Source organism: Crocodylus porosus, unplaced genomic scaffold (assembly GCF_001723895.1).
Source record: "Crocodylus porosus isolate Cpor-Errol unplaced genomic scaffold, CroPor_comp1, whole genome shotgun sequence".
NCBI classification, from domain to species: domain Eukaryota; kingdom Metazoa; phylum Chordata; order Crocodylia; family Crocodylidae; genus Crocodylus; species Crocodylus porosus.
Genome location: NW_017728916.1, coordinates 25,384,308 through 25,402,960, shown reverse-complemented (window position 1 = coordinate 25,402,960; position 18,653 = coordinate 25,384,308). Strand labels below are relative to the sequence as shown.

The following is an 18,653-nucleotide window of genomic DNA, read 5'->3' as shown; positions in this document are numbered from 1 at the left end:
TCACTGATGAAGATGTTGAACAGTGCGGGCACGAGGACCAAGCCCTGGGGGACCCCACTCCCCACGTCCCTCCAGGTTGAAAATGACCCATCCACCATCACTCTCTGTGTGCAGCCCTCCAGCCAGTTGGTGAGCCAATTGACTGTGTGGGTGTTGACACCACAGTCCCCCGGTTTCTTAATGAGAACAGGGTGAGACACAGTGTCGAAGGCCTTCCGAAAGTCCAGGAAGACTATGTCCACTGCTACCCCTGCATCTAATCTAATGTACATGTGGGACTCACCCTATGAACACACACACTCTGCCCTGTGCCTGTATATACACACATGCATGCTGCCTCCATGTCTGCGCGCACACACACACACACTCTGCCCCCAAGCCTGCACATACACACACATACTCTGCCCCTGAGCCTGCACATACATACACTCCACCCCCAAGCTAGTACACACACACACACACAGAGACTCCACCCCCAAGATTGCATACACACACACTTTGCCCCCAAGCCTCCATACACACACGCTGCCCCTGAGCCTGTATACACACATACACACCCCTCCCCCCTGTACCAGCGCACTCCCATGTTCCGCAGTCCAGTGATGCAGCTGGGAGCAGGGCTTGGTCAGAAAAGCAGGGAACTGGCTGGGGGTGGGTGGGCCTGGGCTATTCAAGCCTGCAAGCCTGCTGAGGGCTCCCTCTGGGTCCTACTGCCCCTGGTTCCTGTCAGCTTTGACAGACAGCTGGGAGCAAATAAATATTAATTTGTTAAATTTTCTAGGGTCCCCATGGGCTAGATAGAATGGCTTGGTGTGGCAGATCCACCCTTCAGGCCATATTTTGACCAGCCCTGGACTATGCCCTACAGGTCAGGGTAGGGGTTTAAACCCCTCCACAATCATATTTAGCTCCTGCCCCCTCAGCTCAGCTTTCCTCCAGGGATGGTTGGTCTAGCACCCCCAGGCTTCTAGCTTGAGCTACTGCAGGCATGTGCCTGCATTTCCAAAATTAAATGTGAATGTCTGTGCACTTGCAGATCAGTTCAATATTTGCAGATTAGACTACCCTCCAAAGATTGAATCAATTCAGGCTCCTGCTTTTTGAATGTCTGTCCCTAGCCTTAAAGTCTCAAAGTCAAACAAAAGCCCACTATTCCCTTTTGCTTCATACACAGGGCACAAGGTACTCCAGACTACCCATGTGAACTGAAATCTTTGCTTTGCTTTGCTTTTTACTCTAGGTCCAGGATCCTGAAGAATGTAACATGGGAAGTTCTCTGAATATACAGTCTATTTATATGAATTTCAACACAAGCCAGGAAAACATGGAGACAAGAACAGAGCCACAGGCCAGATATGCAACCCTCACCCTACCTATATGACAAGAGTTATACTGTTGTCGTGGAGCACGTTGTAGTGGAGTAGGGAGAAGTAAGCAGTGCATCCTAGTACCTAATAGCAGCTACTTAGTTGGTAGATTCATTAGAAACAGTGGAATTGTTTCAGTTCAGAAACATGAAAACTGGAAGCAGAAAGGACCAAGGTCCCTCGAGATCTAATCTACACAGTCACATGGAAGCCTTTGTGTGATATATTCTCATATGGTCCCACCAGGTAGTACCTGGTCAGTGATTTTCAGCTCTCCAACCATTCTTCTACCAGGCTCTGCCATTGTTAAACTACTGGTAGTTCAGTCCTGTGTGTTAATGATACCTGTGCAACAGGAATGAAGTGAATGCAATTTGACTAGAAGCTATCTTAAATGTGTCCAGTTTTAAGCATAAGAATAGATCCCTACTGGGAGAATCAACAAAATGGAGGGTGCTTCAGAGTGTTAAAGGGATGCATGGCCCTTGTCATATTTTCTTTGGAACTTTTTGAACCAGCAGTTCTTATGGGTAACCCTTAAGAGGATTCAGAATGAAAGAGAATGGAAGATGTTTTATCGCTTGTGTGCATACACTTATGCAGTCAATTTCTCTGTTGTGGTAAGGATCAACTGTATTTCCAGCCTCGCTCCCCTGTGGATTGAAATGAGCTACCCGAAGCAAACGTATATGCAAACTCTTTCCCATTTCTTGAAAAAACATCTGTTCCACTAACAAATCCACGAAAAATGAAGTTTGTCACATGCAGTTTTGAACAGACCTATATCAGGGAAGTCAGGGTAGAGTTCCATATTTGTGCTGGTTGCAGCCAGTCCCAATATGGCTGCCTAGCACAGTGAGATCAGAAAGTGTCTTAAAACATTTTCAAAGGAATATAAAAAATTCAGGACATACTACTTCAAAGGTTCCTTTTTTTATCAATCCTAAATCATTCCAAATATAGATCAACCTTCCCTTCCCTTCCTTTGCCCCCTGCAAAAACCCCATAGAGATTATAGTGAGTTTATATGCAGGGTAGAGCTATGACTGGTTACCCACCAATTGCACTATAACACTCATTTTGGTTGATCCTTGCAGAAACATCAACCTTATTAATGTAGGCTATTGTCATATTTGCTGGGAAAACTTTTTTTTCTAAAATTGAACCTGACAATACAGGGGAGACTTTTGTTCAGGGTCAAGTTATAATTGGAGCAATACCATCAATATACATTTCTGCGCAGCTACATATATCTCCCATTTAAAATTGAAAGGAACAAAATGCATGCAGTTAATAGAAATGATCCATTAAAGCAATGAAAAAAGGAGTATATGAATACAGAACTGACCATTTTCTAGTGGTAGCAAGAATTAAAATTGCAAAAGCCTGGACAAGAAGTGACTCTCCTTCTCCCCTCCCACCCCACTAGAATCCCTGACTTGTTTTAAAAAGCTGGGGGGACTTAGTAATCGAAAACCTCTCTTAACAAGTCAGCATTCTGCAGGGGAGAAGGAAAAATGCTTCCTTAGAAATCTGATTGAAGTTCTTGGGATATGCTGTAAAGAAATCTTCTCCTGTCCCCTATCAGAAATTTGAGAAACTGTGGGCAAATATTGAAGGAGAGTGCAAGTTCTGTAAGCTAACAGTAAGAATAAATTTTGAATGAAATTAACTTCTACAAACAGAGATGGAGAGAAGATACTGAGCCCCTTGAAGACTTCTGAGGAAAAAGAGAGGGGAGGGTAAATCATTAAATAAATCATATCTAGAGAGGAAGGAATGTAAGTGTGACATCAGTTAGGAACTGCTAGCAGCCTGAAAAGAAGAGAGGTAAGACTCTGCGGACATTGTTTTTCATAGTTTCATATTGATTAAACAAGCACTCTGAATGGAAAATAAATATCTTACTTCATATGCTTTAAGGGATTAGACAGAACCTTAAATGTTAATGCTGTTATTTCATCAACTGGATTCATAAATAAAGTTAAATAAATAAAGTTTAAAAAGTAAAGAAGAAAGGTGATAACCTGGCCTGTTATGAAGACCGTAGGGAATAAAAAAAAATCCATCATACAATTTGTTCAGAAGTCATGTGGAGTTTGCAGTGATATATACAGAAATTAGGGGTCATCTTTTAGGGGACTGCAAGGGAAATAAAAGTATCTACCCAGAGACTGGTATTTTGCTTTATAATGCTTCAATGGAACACATAGATCCCAACTGCCATATCAGTTTTTCTTGTTTTGTATCACTGAGGGAGAATCTGGGAGGATTTCTTTTAAATATCAAAATCTTTTAAACAAATGGGAGGAAAAAAATCTGATCTGAAACTGTACCAAAACATAGCGCAAAATCCAACCCGAAACAAAAATGCATTAATTTTATCCACTTTGAACTACAGAAAAAACAAATATGGACATACCAGCATTTCTCAGAAAATGGAAATTCTGAGTTTCAAACAGTTTGAATGCAGACTACTCATACTCCTACTACTGGCTCTTAGTATGAGTACATCATTACTAAAACTGAATTGGAAGAAGAAATCTCAGCTGGAATTACCTTAGGGGTTTCCCAAATTGTTATAGAAGGGAAGCAGCATATGCTCTCCCCAACAATAGAATGTCCTTCCATGATCTAAAAGGATATTGATTTCTGTGTCTACACCTGCCCTAGAGCCCATTGCTTCTGCTTCCTGAAAGCACTGTTGCTAGGGCTCGATGCATGCAAGTACTCAGTTCTACAGATGGGAGTCAGAAAGCAAAGCAGAACCAGCCAGCCTTTGGGGTAGTGCTTCATTCTGGGCTGATAAGAGGGAGACTAGAAGGCACCTAAGCTAACAAGGATTGGGCACCTACAGCCCTTTTAACTTTGGAAATCCAACTTTTTTTTTTTGTCCACACCTGCTGTGGTTACTTAGTGCTTGCTTTACTTTTTATTACGGCCACCCCATTCAAGCTGTTTCTTCCAAAGGATGCTGACCTGCTGCTTGGAACTGCCCAGGAAAAGCCTGGTGGCGTTTGCAGGTAAAGGGTCACACAGCTGGGGTGCAGCTTCCAACAGCTGTGAACACTGGGTCAGATTCTTATCTAGTATAAATCAGGAAAACCCCCTTGGTGGCAATGGAGCTGTGTTAGTCTGCACTACCTGACCCTTAACTTTGTATAGTAAGGGCATGTTGGAAGAGTGTATTAAAGGGATCAGGGTTCTAATTAGCGGTGCTAGAGATTTGACTTTCCAGGGCAAGGCAAGGCCAAATGAAGAGCATTTCTGTTCTTTTGTTCAGAGGTAGGAGCTGCTGGCACACAGGGCTATTCATAGATATGATGGCCCCAGTCTGGCAAGGACTCACAAGTGCTTAATTATAGCTACATGCATGTGAATATGCTCAGTGAAATCAGTAGTGGACAAGTTGGAGATCGTCCAGTGGAGGACAATGAAAATGGTGAGAGGGCTGGGCCATATGACTTAAGGGAGGCTCAGGGACCTAGACTTATATCATCTGTGGAAGAGGAGACTGAGCAGCTTTTAACTACCTGAAGAGTGGTTACAAAGAGGATGGAGCTAGACAGTTCTCAGTGATAGCAGATGACAGAACAAAGAGCAATATAAAGTTGCAGCAAGGGAAGTTTAGGCTGGATATAAGGAAAAACCTCTCACAGAGAGGGTGGTGAAGCACTGGAACAGGTTACCTAGAGAGGTGGTGGAATCTCCATCTTTGGAGGATTTTTAAGGCCCAGCGTGACAAAGTGCTGGCTGGAATGGTTTAGTAGTTGGACATAGTCCTGCTTTGAGCAGGGAGTTGGATTAAATGACCTGAGGTCCCTTTCATCTCCAGTTTTCTATGATTCCAAGACCTGGCTTTAGGTGTATGAGCATAAATCTTTGGAAGATCAGAACTCAAAAAACTGCAGAGATGCTTTTTGATACAAGTGTCATGTTTATTGCTAAAAGTAATTCATGTTTAAAAATGATGTTTAGTGAGAACATGAGAATATTTATGATGGATTCAGTTTTTTTAGCCATTCATTAACCAGGTTATCTTGTTTTGCATTCAATTTATTGAGACATTCATTATATACATAATTTACTGCAGTAATCAAACAGTCTCTCTCTTAGCCCACATGACAGCAGTTATCACATATATCCTGGTTTCCTTCCACATACACATTTCTCTGTACTCACAGGAAGAACCTAAGAGATTTCAAACGTTACTTAAATTGGTAAACGAAAATGGACTTAATGCGTGCCTTTTAAAGTTCCCACCTGCTCTACAAGGCTAATAAAGAAATTAAGCAATTGAGGAAAAAGGAACAAAGTCTTGTTTTCATTTTGTAATATGATCAAATAAGGAAATAGAGCTATAGTGAACAGGTGTTCACTGACAGTGATCAAACTTCTAATTCAACTAAGCAGAGCTCTTATAAAAGTTAAGGAGTTTTCATCTATTTGTAGCAGTTGAGGATTGGGCTAAAAAATAATTTTTAAACATTTAATAAATTTCTTTCTTGAGATACCACTTTGCCATTTGAATCACTAACGGTTATTATACCCAGCATTCTTAGAAATGTCACATGGTCCATGAAACCTCACAGCAAACACTTGGCTTTTAAAGTAGAGTATTAAATGCAGCCATCACACAAAAACTATACTTTGCCACCTGCACTCAATGGAAAACCCCCAAAATTTGGCTACAGCAGGATTAACCCCGACCAATAGCAGCAAACCTTCCTAGCCTACTGCAGTGCCCGGAGCCAACCCTTAATGAGAACAGCAAAGGTTGTCATAATTTATTATCCAGGTCTAAGGCTAAACCTGTGAACAGCTGATAAAGGGCACACGTTATAAAGAATGCTAGATGTAAATATGAAAAGTAAGAATTCTCTGTGAAAATGTGTTAAAAATAGGAAAGCGCACACTCACATGCATGCATACCCCCCAGAGATGTTTATAAAATACCTGTTCCTCTCTGTGACCTTGGACAAATCATTTACAGTTGTAACTTCTAAATGGTAGTGTCTAAGTTTGGGCCCCAGTCACATGCTGGATTCATTTGTAGAGGTGAGGTGAATATGAATATTTAGAGTGCAGCCTGACAAGAGTGGATTTACAAAGTTCTGAACTGTTTATAAATGCTCTCAGCTACTGACCTGTGCCTCTCTTGGCCCAGCAGCTTCCACTACTATAACCACTGTATTCTTTGGCCCCTGTGGTTCATTTACTGACTCTCAGTACAGAAAAGTGCTTTCTTTTTCTCCTCTGTTTTTCTCTCTTCTTTTTCCCTTTAGTGCTCTTGCAGTTTTCCCGATATGCTGCAGGAATCTCTGAAAGAAAGGTGGTAGCTGTGGGATCCTCAGTGCTATTGCCTGCGCCTGACAACATAAAGGACATACGACTTATTCATTGGGAATATACAAATGGAAGCATGTCACTCTGCATTGTGCAATACTCTGAGGGGTCACTGGATCCCACTGTCTATGAACCCTATAGAGACAGGGTCAATCTCCATCCATCCAATGGCTCTCTTTTGATAAAAAACGTGCAAGAAACAGACAGTGGGATCTATGAAGCAGCTGTCAATCTGACAGAAATGAAAGCCAGAAAAACCATCCTAGAGGTTCTCAGTAAGTAAGGCACATAGCAGGAATGGGCTTATTCTTTGATTGTATACACATTGCATTGGAACAAGAAGCTTAAATCTAGTGCTGTGAATGGGACTAGCTGTTAAGATTAATTTTCCTGTTTCAGGCAGCCACAGAAAAAACAGGTAAGGGGGTAGGTCTGCACCGAGATGCTCAGTAGAAGGCTTAGGAAGAAGGTTCTCCAAAGTAACAACTGTTCAGTCGGTGCCCTTTGTAAACATGCCCATGGACTCTGAATATTAGATTAGTGGTAGCAACATGTTGGCAAGATGCTGTGTTGAACACAATGCATTCACTTGGGGTGATGGGGAAATTTGAGGAAGATGTTGTATATTGGTTTCTTAGTGCCCCATGCTGGCTGCACATGGAACAGCTTTAACACCTCTTGCACAGGAAACCCTTTGAAAAGTGACTTTCATTAGGTGCACAAGTGATCAGTTGCACAAACCACATAGGATGCTAGAGGACTTAAATCCCCAGGCTAGTTAGCCTGTTTGCTAAGCAGGGACCCCAGCAATTATCACAGTATGAAAAGAGTACGTTACCTAACACATATGGACCTTGATATTTAATGTCTGGCCAATCACTGCCCTGATGTTATTTTACCTGATAAGCTGTGTGCACCTGTTTTCAGTTACTTTGTCCTATACATAGGACAGCACAGCATTTGATTATTTACAGCTTAGTAATTTATTGTTGCATTATCCACAAATCAAAAAAGACTTTTATACACAACTCATTTTCGTTTTTCAATTTTTAGTGCCTTGCTAGACCAATGATTTTCAACTGGGGTCCTGAGATTCTTTTAAGGGTGCCATGGGGTGTTGTACAATACTAGCCCTGGGAAGTGCAAATATCTACCTTTACAAGATTTAGCAATCTACCTCTACACTGCCACAACACACAATGAAGTGACATTCTTATGTCTACGCTGACATTATATGGTAGTGTTAGAACAAAATATATCAATACCTTTACAAACTAAAGAATGTAACTTATATTGTAAGTGTGACCCTATCTCCAATATTTTAAGTTGGTAGGAGACCAGCATTATAGAAACCTGGTGTATGCTGTATGTTTTCTAGTGCCCGTGTCTCAGCCTCATATAAGGAGAAAGACCATTCCTGAAGAGGCTGCCAGTAAGTTATTCTGTGATGTGGCAGGGGGCAGAGTGGACACCATAGACTGGAAGAAGGACGGAAAGCCTCTCCCTGAAGACCAATATTTCCAGCTCTCCCAAAGCCATAGTATTCTGATCATTTCAGAAGCACAGAAGTTGAATTGTGGCTCTTACTCCTGCAATGTGAGCAATGAGATAAGCTGGCAAGAAACCACTCTGAACTGGGCCATTGCAGGTATATTTACATCAGTATGAATAATACTGTGAAGCTTAACCTCAGTGGCTGCAGTATACATGTGTAACAGGGGGCCTTCTCACCTGCTACACCTTTTTGGAGTTAATAGATGTTAATAAGCAGGAGACTGCCCATTTCTTACCCCAATGCCAGGGGACGCTATCTGCAGCTCCATTCCTCCCCTATATCACAGCCCAAGGCTTGCTGATGGCATCCAGATGTCATTATAATCACCAGCCCCCACTCTTGGCCCCAGAATCCTCCCAATTGAACCCCACCTGGATTCCTCTCCTCAAGCAGTCTCATCTGCCTTCATACTAGGCAACATAGCTCCCTGAACTGCTTCCCCTTTGGGCATGGCCCCCCCCCCCAGGACCTTTGGCTTACTAACTCTGGCCCACCTCCAGGCCAGCCAGAACCCCAGGCATGCAGCACTTGGGCATTCCTCCCAATGGGCCCCCAGCCCTTTGATCCTTCCAGTCCTGGCCCCAGCACTGACCAGTCAGGGGAAGTCTATGGCCTTTTCTCTCTCTCTGGGGGGTCCATCCTCCAAACAAGGGGTAACCCACCCAGTTGTGGGGGCTAGGGCATAAGGCACCCCAACACACCTTTCACCAGGGTAGTAACTGGCCTGGCATTTCCTGGGGGCTCCCACACCACTGGGAGCCCCACCAGGCCACCCACTCCCAGGAGAGTGCAGTTTTAGGTCATGCCTAGAACCAGAAGCCTCTTGACCATCCCTACAGCTCCTCCCTTACCTCCAGATGACACCAGCAGCCCTCCAACCAAGCAGTATTCTTACCTGACCTCTAGCAGCAGACCTGCCCTGTTTATATAGGCAGCCCTAGGTTCAAAATGGCTGCCGCCCTCATCAGGCACCCGCTGGCTGCTAGCTGCAGGCCCTTAAAGTGGCAGGCACCTGCAGTGCCCTGCCACAACATGTCAGCTTGAACTCCTTGCTGGCATAGTTCCTGTCTTGGACGGCATTGTGCCTCTCCTCTCACAGAAGAACAAAGGGTTCCAAATACCTGTGCTCTTCTATATGGAATATAGTTATCATTCACATTTTCTACTGTGTTTCTTCTTCTTAAATTCCCTAGATGATGCTCCCTGATCTGAGTAGCCTAGCTAGTTTTCCATTGACCCTTTGAGACCTACCTACCAAATCCCATGCTTCTCTAGAACAAAGGGATCCTAGGACATGACTAGGCATTGTTAGTAGTAGTATTGTACTAGCACTTACAAGTCACACTCTGTTATAAAAACTAAATATGGAATAGGTCACAGTTTAGCCCTTTATTAGCAAGTGAGTTAAAGATGGTTGTAAGGGCCACCACCTACTGCTCTAAGCCTTGCCTAACTTTCAGGGCATATTAAAACTGTCCCCCTTTTCCATGTGCCCAGTTTATCCTCTGCACCCCCACCCCAATCTGCACAGAATGCTGTACAACTTCCTACTCCTCCAAGCACCACCCCTTCTGCATTTAGTATCAGCTGCATGTGATATTTTGGGTGTATCCCAGTGACAACATCCTAGCTGTGCACAGTTGTAAATTCATAGGGGGCTATGACACCATAAAAAGTTCAGCAGGCTCCACAGGACTGTCAATGTCCCATAGAGAGACTGATGAAGGGTGTTGCACATGACAATATGGAGCCTGTAGGAAGAAGTCTCTAGTTTGGCCACCAGATATCAAACTCTAAGCCATATCTATGCATGCTGAATATGAGCCTTATTTTAGGAAAGTGAATGGAGTCCCCAGAGATCCCACTTCTCTAGTATTTCTCAGTTTTTCAAGGAGTAGAGAGTTCTACTGATTTTCTTCTTCCTTTTGCTTTCCCACCACTTTTGTATTCATTCCCTAGGTACCTCACCTCCCCAGCCAGTTGTTTTGAGAATGTCTGTCACTGCATTGGCGTTTGCTGCTGTCTCAGGACTTGCTCTGATTGCTCCATGCTGTCAATCAGAAAAGCTAAGAATAAGTAAGTATGAGATATCTGTGCTTGTAGATCTCAGATGCTATATCCAGTGACAGCAAAATTAAGCTTCCAGCTGTTTTTCTGTGTGGTCCTTCCTACTGCTGTTTATGTATTTAGTGAAAAGTTTCCATTGTAATAAGTGCAGAGAAAGATTTTTTTCTTTTTTTGCCAAAACAATTTTTCCAAGAATATTATTTTTATCAAAATGTTCATGTTTTCATAAAAACTCAGCTCTTTAATAAAGCTGTTAAAAAACAAAACATTTCAGTTTTCATAAAGTGAAACCCAGAGACTCTTCAGTTTTCAGGCTTTTGGTTTTCAAACTAAACAACACCCAAATTCTTTCAACACATTTTATTAAAATGACAAAGGGTGTCTCCTGACATTTTTTTCACATTCCAACAGGGCTCTATTTTGTATAAATGTTTATGAAACCAAAAAATAAAGTTTCAGATTCCAGAGTGCCAGTTCTAATAGTATAAGTATTATACATGGTTCCACCATGTTCTTCTAATACCTGGACAAGCTGTTGTTTGGGAATTAAAAAAATGATGGACTAAAAATGAAAAGTATGCACAACAGTGAAAAGGGGCTTATTTTAATCAAGAAAAACTACTTTTTTGGACAAGAAAAGATTGTATTTTTTCTAAAGGAAAGGGAACGTTAAATGTAGAGTCTGTCATAGGAACATAAATGATGGAATTTCATAATCCAAGAATCATTCTGTTCCTGCTCCATAGTTGAAGAGAACTGGGAACATCTGTTGGAAAAGGAGCTGCAAAGACTTTTAAACTCGTCTCTATAAAAGGACAGTCTGGATCTGTTTCTGTTCATCGGTAGTAGGACCAAAATCAAGAACAGAGGAGACAGTAACTAAAATCTTCTTTCTGAGAGCCAAGTTAAAACATAGATGTTTGCCTCATACTTTCTGCCTGAGACAACTGGCAGAATGATTTGTTGCCTTCATCTGCCATGTAGCGTTGGCTTTCATTCAAGGAACATGTTAATGCCCTGAATCGGTTTAATCCTAGTGTAGGCTGATTCACTGGGCATTTCTACACATGCCCCTAAGGTGCTGTTGTTACTGCGCTGTTATGTAGTACTTCCTTTTGAAAGTACTAGAAGATGACATAGTAACAGCCCATACTGTGCCGTGCCACTGGTGCACAGTTATTTTTAGGCACTACGTTGCCATAGCAACACACTATACTGAGGGGAATGCGTTATTACGGAGACATAGCGTCATGTGTAGACACACCCACTGAGTACTATAGTCACAGAATCATAAAATCATAGAAAATTATGGTTGCAAGGGATCTGAGGAGGTCATCTAGTCCAAACCCCTGCTCAGAGCAGCACCATCCCCAATTAGATCATCCCAGCCAAGGCTTTGTCTAGCCCAGTCTTAAAAACCTCCAAGGATGGAGATGCCACCACCTCCCTGGGCAACCTGTTCCTGTACTTTACTACCCTCCCTGTGAGAGAGTTTTTTCCTAATATCTAGCCTAAACTGCCCTTCCTGCAACTTAAGACAATTGCTCCTTGTTCTGTCAGTCCTTCCCCTACAGCCCAGCAGAGGGAGGCAATTATATTTGCTAAGTACTGGATTGTTCTGATGGAGTCTGCTGTTTTTCCCTCTTCACAAAGCCATAAAAATAGCATTTGATATATAGTCTGCCCTGCTTCAGCCTTGACTTGTATTTGCAGTATTTTTGCACATGCGATAAAAATATCAAGTCAAGATTCTTCTTAGGGCAGTTTTTATTTTTGTATTTTTAGTGTGTTTAATCCTTTGGGTCCTTTCCTTGGTTATTTAATTTTCCTGTGGGATGTTGTAAGGGGAATACTAGTTTGAGGTATTTATCTGTAGTTATCAAGTTATGGTCTGGAAAACAGAGGGTTTTTTTCCTAAAAATGAACTTGAAATGTCGGCTTAGTTGCACAGTGAATTTTTTATCATTGGAACAATATAGGTAAATAGTTACAAAAGGAGTATTATTCCCCACTTATAAGTAGCGTACTGACCTACTCCCCAGTCAGCCCCTAGCAGATATCAGAATGTATCTATGTACATAACTTAACTAAATTTACTTCCCATAGCACCTAACTACCTTGACATCTCTGTATTTATCTTCCAGTGCTCCAGGAAGTAAGGCAGGTATTCAAATCCATATTTGACAGGTGTAAAATTGTGGTATAGAGATCATGAGTCATTTGTCCCAGGCCATAGAGGAACTGAATTCATGTCTTTTAAATCCTAGGTTATCATATCAATTACCATTAACCCCATTCCATCATTATCCAGCTGCTTAGGTAAATCTACCCCATGAAGCGGAATTGCCCTTGAAGACTCAGGACTGTTCAGATTGTACTGTCCTGTGAATATGGGAATGAATCTAATCACACCTATCACCCAGCAGTGCATTACAGAAATGTGATGGTGCCTGTGGGACCCTTATCGAGATAAGTTACATCCTTACCCATGAACCCAGGATTTCTTAGGATGATATCTTTTATTGGACCAACTGCATAGCTGTTATAGGCTTAGACAAGCTTTCAAATGAAAGACAACCTTCATTTTACTGCAGCTGATCCAATAAAAGGTATCACCTTAACAAATCCTTGCCTCTCGCATAACTCCACCATGGCTACAACATCACTCTAACACTACCATAACATAGTCCTATATCCATGTTACTGGTAACACCTTATTATATCCAACAGCAAAAGATCTAAGTGTTTATTTTTGATATGTTGCTATGGACCCGGCTAGGCTTCTTAGGGCTCTTCCAACTATAGCATGTTTGCTGTTTGTCTAGGAGGAGAGCTGTGGCGATGGCTTAGTGTCTACACTCATGGGCTGTTGTGTGTCTCGTCTACCCTGGCATTCACTGCTGCAGGCCTCTGGATGAGAGAAGAAGGTAGAAGTTATTTATTGTTTCTGCTGTGATAATGCCTAGAAGCTCAGTCATAGCACAGAATCCTGGTGTTCTAGCCCATACAAACAGAACATAAAGATGAACCCTGCCCCAAAGGGCTTACAATTCAAACAAATCACTTAGGCCCTAAGAGTAACTAAAGTATTACATGCTTTAAAGGTCAAGGCAAGGAATGAAACAAAATGAGTGAGCCTGAGATAGAGAAGAAACCTACATCTGAACATTAAGGAACAAAGGTCAGAGCTGACTAGGACAGAGGGAAATCAAGCTATCAGTGTCAAAGTTGAGGAGGTATAGGGCTGGAACTGTGTGATCATAGCCTGTAACTCACATTAGGAGAGAGGGTAGCATGGCTGTCTCCCAACCTGTAGTCTCACCCATATAAATGGTTTATGAGTCTGATACTGTTTTCTAGTAAAGGTCTTAGCTCTGGACCTTCAAAGGTTCTTAGGTACACAATTTCATTTTAGATACCTAACACATTAATTTCAGTAGGAGTTAGGCACCTACGTAGTCTTGAGAATCTGGACCATAAACCTTCTCGTTTTAACTTCAAGATTCTGAGTTCAAACTGTACAGATGCCCAAAGCAGGGTCCCTTACAGGTGTTTATATGGAGCACCTATTTATTTTGCAGTCCAGTTCTGAGCTTCTCTCATGGGCAAACATAATCAATATGTCTGGGACACATTCACATGACAAGCATTTACAATTAGGGTCTCTGTAACTGATCAGAGCTCCTACTGCTCACCCTGCTGCTAGCCAGACTGGAAAAGTAGGGACACTACTTCCCCACCACACTAGAAGGCCTGGGCAGTACTTCCTTGCCTGAGATGTAGGGTGGTACAGCAAAGCAGGGAACTAAGTTTCACTCAGCGTTCCGCTGGCTTGTGTGTCTTAAACACATAGACACAAATGGTGATTGCTATATAAACGTGATATTTGTCAGGCAAAAGAACTTCCTTAGGCTTTAAATTCTTATGTATTTCTTCTTTCCCTAAGGTCCCTCTGCTTCATTCATAGTGCCAGAGATTCTCCTGACATATGTGATAATAGTGACCTTTCTGGTATCAGCTGCAATGACAATCCAGCCTGCAAAGCTCAATGGGTTAAAAAGTATAACAAGTGAGTCATTTTTATTTATGATGAAACTCTTGAAAGACATGCAGTGATGTGAGGTTTGCCCTAAAATGAAGGTTAGAATAAACTCTTTCATGAAACAAAAGTAAAGGTTCCATTCTGAGACATAATCTGGATCAGGGCCTTGGTTGTATTAGACACTGTACAGACACACAGCGAGCATCTTCATGGAGTTAGAACCTCCTACAGGAATCCTGAGACATAGCTTTTCATCAGTAGGCTATGAATGTAAGCCTTCTCTGACTTCTGCTTGTCCCCTACGGTAAGCAGGATCCAGAAGTTCAAGCACAAAAACCAAGAGCTGCACATCATGGCAACAATATGCTGATTGTTGACATAGGATTGACCTTCTTTCTCAAGTGCTTTATTCACATTCCATTTGATAACTAAGTCATCATCATGTTTTTTGTGGGGAGGGGACCATGGTGGGGACTGAATTGGGGCCAGGAGGACATGCTTTGACAGTTCAAAGCAGGCCACCACACCTGGAACATCTTCTAGGCGATAGCTGCCCAGATGGCTGGGCAGGGGGCACACATGGCAGTAGTGCTGCACAAAGGCCAGCTCTGCAGCTACAGCCCACTGGCAGCTGGCCCCAAGGGGCAGATGCCTCATCCAGGTCTGGCAGGTGCACAGCAGGTCACAGCCAGGCAGCAGCCCCCACTGCCAGACTGGTGCAGTGGGTAAAGGGTGCAGGGAACTCTCAAGGCTGCTGCAGCAGTCCAGCTGGCACAAGGGGTAGTGTCCTCATGTACCAGTTGGCTGGGCTCCAGAAGCTCCTGAGAGCAAGTAGACTTGAGCTACTTGCCAGGGCAGCTTTTTGTACTGCTGGGGCCAGGACAAGGCAGCTTTTTATACTGCTGGGGACAGCACAGGTGCTAGCCCCAGGCTCTAGCTTCCCCTGGCTGCAGATCCAGAAGGAGCCAGGCAGGGTTATTTTGCCCCAAGTGGCACAATTTGCTCCACAACAAAGAACATGTCCGAGCACATGCGCTGAGGCAAAAAGCCCTAGCTCAAATTTGCACCATTTCTATCTGAGCTCCTGCAAGCGCACGTGCTTGCATGTGTGGACACACCAGTGAATCAGGGCCTTAGGTTACTATTTTGAAATGAAAATAACTGGACTGTGACCATTAGGTAGTGACATCCAGAAAAAAATATAGTTTCAGTAGCATGCCATGAGCTGGACTGTTTGTGCTTTGCAAGGAGATGTCTCTTGGCTATACAAACATATTGTTGTTTACTTTTCATTTCTCAGCACAGCACACCCTGGACTACATTGTTCCTGGAGGGGTGTTTTTAGTTGTGCTGACTGCCAGTTTCCTAATAAAGAAGATCCAGCAACTCCACGGTGAGACAAAATCATTAGCGGCCTGCACTTAAACCCTAAAGCTCTGACAAATCTATACGTTAAGAAATTGTTGATGGTTATGCTGAGGTCCAATTTTGTGCCTCACTTGAAATACAGATGTGCCTGTATTTCCTTTAGACTGACACATCGTTGGCTATCAGTCAGCATTATATTTGCCCCCCAAAAGTCTACACACATGGGAGAAACTATTCAAGGAGAAACAGAGCTGTGGAATACTCTGTTTTTGATCATCTCTTAGGCTCATTAAAACACCAGAATCATAGACATAAAATGAGAAGTTCCTTACAAACCTTTTTTTAGCCCTTTCTCCTGTTTTTGCCAGGAAGTATCTACTGGATAAACAGGAAGCCAGACTAATTTTTTTCTTTCTGCTTTATAAACAACAGAAAAGGCTTGCACAGAGTTTGTTGATATAACCGCCCTCACAGTCAGCACCGCAGTGGTATCTTTCCTTCCGCTCCTGGCAATTTTGGTGTGCTGTAAGTATCCTTGCTGTCTGTTTTAAATAAAGGCAAATATGCTTGTTGTTGTTTTAAAAACTTTGCTCCTGCAGAAATGCATGGAATGGAGCTGAAGACATCTGATCTTTCCGGTGTTAAGAATGAAGTAAACCAGTTTTAAACAGGGTAATTAGAAATGAGTGAATTGTATGGGACAGAAATCAAAATTTTCTGAAGAAACCTGTGAAGGAATTTTTCTTCCACCATCTCTGATATCTCAACATTACAAAGACATTAGGGTACCTTGCTAATTTCTCATTGTATGAACAGTTATAGCTTTTTGGATATGTAACCTGTACTCACCGACAGATATTTTATCACCTCACAAATCAACATATTGTTTTTCTTCTTTCCATACTTTTCCCATGTTAGTAGTAATGTGCATCGCCTTATTCAGCCCTTTTGTTAAATGGGTCAGAGACCCTTTTGGCAACCATTCTTTCTAGGTTAACTTCAGTTACCATGCTCCAAGTACAGTTTTGTGTTGTATGTGACACTTCTGAACTATTTCACAGATCACATTACTCAAAGATGGCAAAAAGAAAGCTCGAGTTCTAGACGGCAAGATTTACAGGAGGTAAGTCAGTATTAATTGGCTTTCACTATTGATTGATGTTCTTTAGAACACTTTCAAGAAAATAAGGACATTTATAAAATTCTTAGCTTTAAAACCTCAAAAATCAGGAAAGATGGGGCCCAATTCTGCCCTCATTTTTACTGATATTGTACTCTAAGTCCAATAGAGTTTTTCTTGATCTGGGCTGAAATGTGACAAATGCAACCTTGTCCAACAAAGCGCTCAATCAAGCAATAATTCAATGGGGACTCAGGTGGTAAAATTTTGAGGGCTCTGATGATGTACTCAGCCCAAGTCAAAATAGAGCCTGTAAAACCCCCATTCAGATGTCTAAATCCAGTGAATTTGTTGGCCTTCTTTAACTGAATGGTAAATAACCTCCAGATACACAGCTCCCAAACTTGCACGTAAAAATGGCCTAGTTCCAAATACATTTACAGCCTTGAGGTCAAACCATTAATGGATTAAATGTGATTAAAAAACATTTATAAAATTATCATGGCATTCTCAGAACTAGCACATCTAAATCCATATGCATTTGGCCACAGACTCCAAGCAGCAGGACGAGAAGACTAAGGCTGCCTGTTTTATTTATGCAGGTTTGAAAACGTGTGACCGTCTGAGGGCTTGCATCTGGAAGGCTGTGCGTCTCAATAGACTGATCTGCTTTACACTGGCGTCAGGGCCTTGTTATAGGGGAATTTGGAGCAGCTCCTGGGCCTCTCAGTCTCTGGATTGTCACTTTAGCACCTTAAAGTGGTGTTAAGCCCTGGTTATGCTGCTCAAAGTTAGTTGAGATCCCACGCAAACACAGCTTGATTTTGACAAGTGCATACTGTTATTTTGCTACTGTGCCAAGGTTTTACAAATAACGATTATAAAAAAAAGCTGGAACAGATGCTGGGTAGTGCAGATCAGAAATAATTCTGCCTTGGACTGATATAACTTTTTCCATCGACTTCAAAGGCTGTTAGTCCAGGCCTGAAAATGTCCTATTGTTTGAGTTTGTAGAGTGGTTTCAGGGGTGTAGGTTGTAGCCATGTTGGTCTAAGGACATAGGCAGACAAGGTTCTTTGGGTGAATCTGATATCTTTTATTAGACCAACTTAAATAGTTGGAAAACAATTATTAAGCAAGCTTTTGGGTTCAAAAACGCTTTGTCAGGCTGAGGAAGTTTCAGCAGTTGGTACGTGCTCTTCCTGCATGGAATGAAAAGTAGCGAAGCCAGGGGCTGGGCTGGCGTGCATACAAGATGAGTGGTTTCAAGTACTCAGGATGCATTTTCTTATTCTCCTTTTCAGATGCTCTGAAGTGCCTCCAGTTGTCTGCGTCAAGGAGATGCTGAGTACTTCCTTTGCCAGTCCTGCACATATTTCCTATCTCTTGTTTAATCAGAGCACCTCGGCCTTGTTTGATTTTAAGCAGTTGTAAAGGGCTTTGGCTTCCCGGTAGGCTCCTGCTACAAACTCTGAATAAACGCAGCTGGACTACCTAAATATGCCTGCGTGCGGCAGTTATTCTGAACACACAAACAGCACCCCTGCCTTTTCCTCCTAACTCCCCCCCTCCCCCCCCAGGTAATTACTTCATCATTTGAAAGCGGGGCGGGTGATGCGAGATCTTCCCACCTGTCGCTTGTGGTGCTACCGGGAGGGGAAGGACGTTTCCACGCAATGGCACAAAGCCGGGGCCGAGCGGCGGCCATGGTAGGTGCCCGGCTCACCCCCGCCCCGTCGGCGCTTCTCGACTCCGCGTCGCTCTGTGCGTGCCCGGATGCCGCCCCCG

At 42.7% G+C, this 18,653-nt stretch overlaps 2 long non-coding RNA genes across 2 annotated transcripts in view; both read left to right on the top strand.

Moving 5' to 3' along the window:
- The window catches only part of LOC109311076, a 12,483-nt gene extending 8,944 nt beyond the window's left edge, over window positions 1-3,539 (top strand). Inside the window, exon 3 of the long non-coding RNA XR_002101403.1 lies at window positions 1,241-3,539. This is a non-coding gene — a long non-coding RNA (uncharacterized LOC109311076). The remainder of the gene's footprint in view (window positions 1-1,240) is intronic.
- A 12,112-nt stretch (window positions 3,540-15,651) lies between these two features.
- On the top strand, window positions 15,652-17,465 carry LOC109311114. The gene is made up of 3 exons (XR_002101427.1): window positions 15,652-15,770; window positions 16,178-16,270; window positions 16,807-17,465. It is a non-coding gene; the product is annotated as an uncharacterized LOC109311114 (long non-coding RNA).
- The last annotated feature ends 1,188 nt before the right edge of the window (window positions 17,466-18,653 follow it).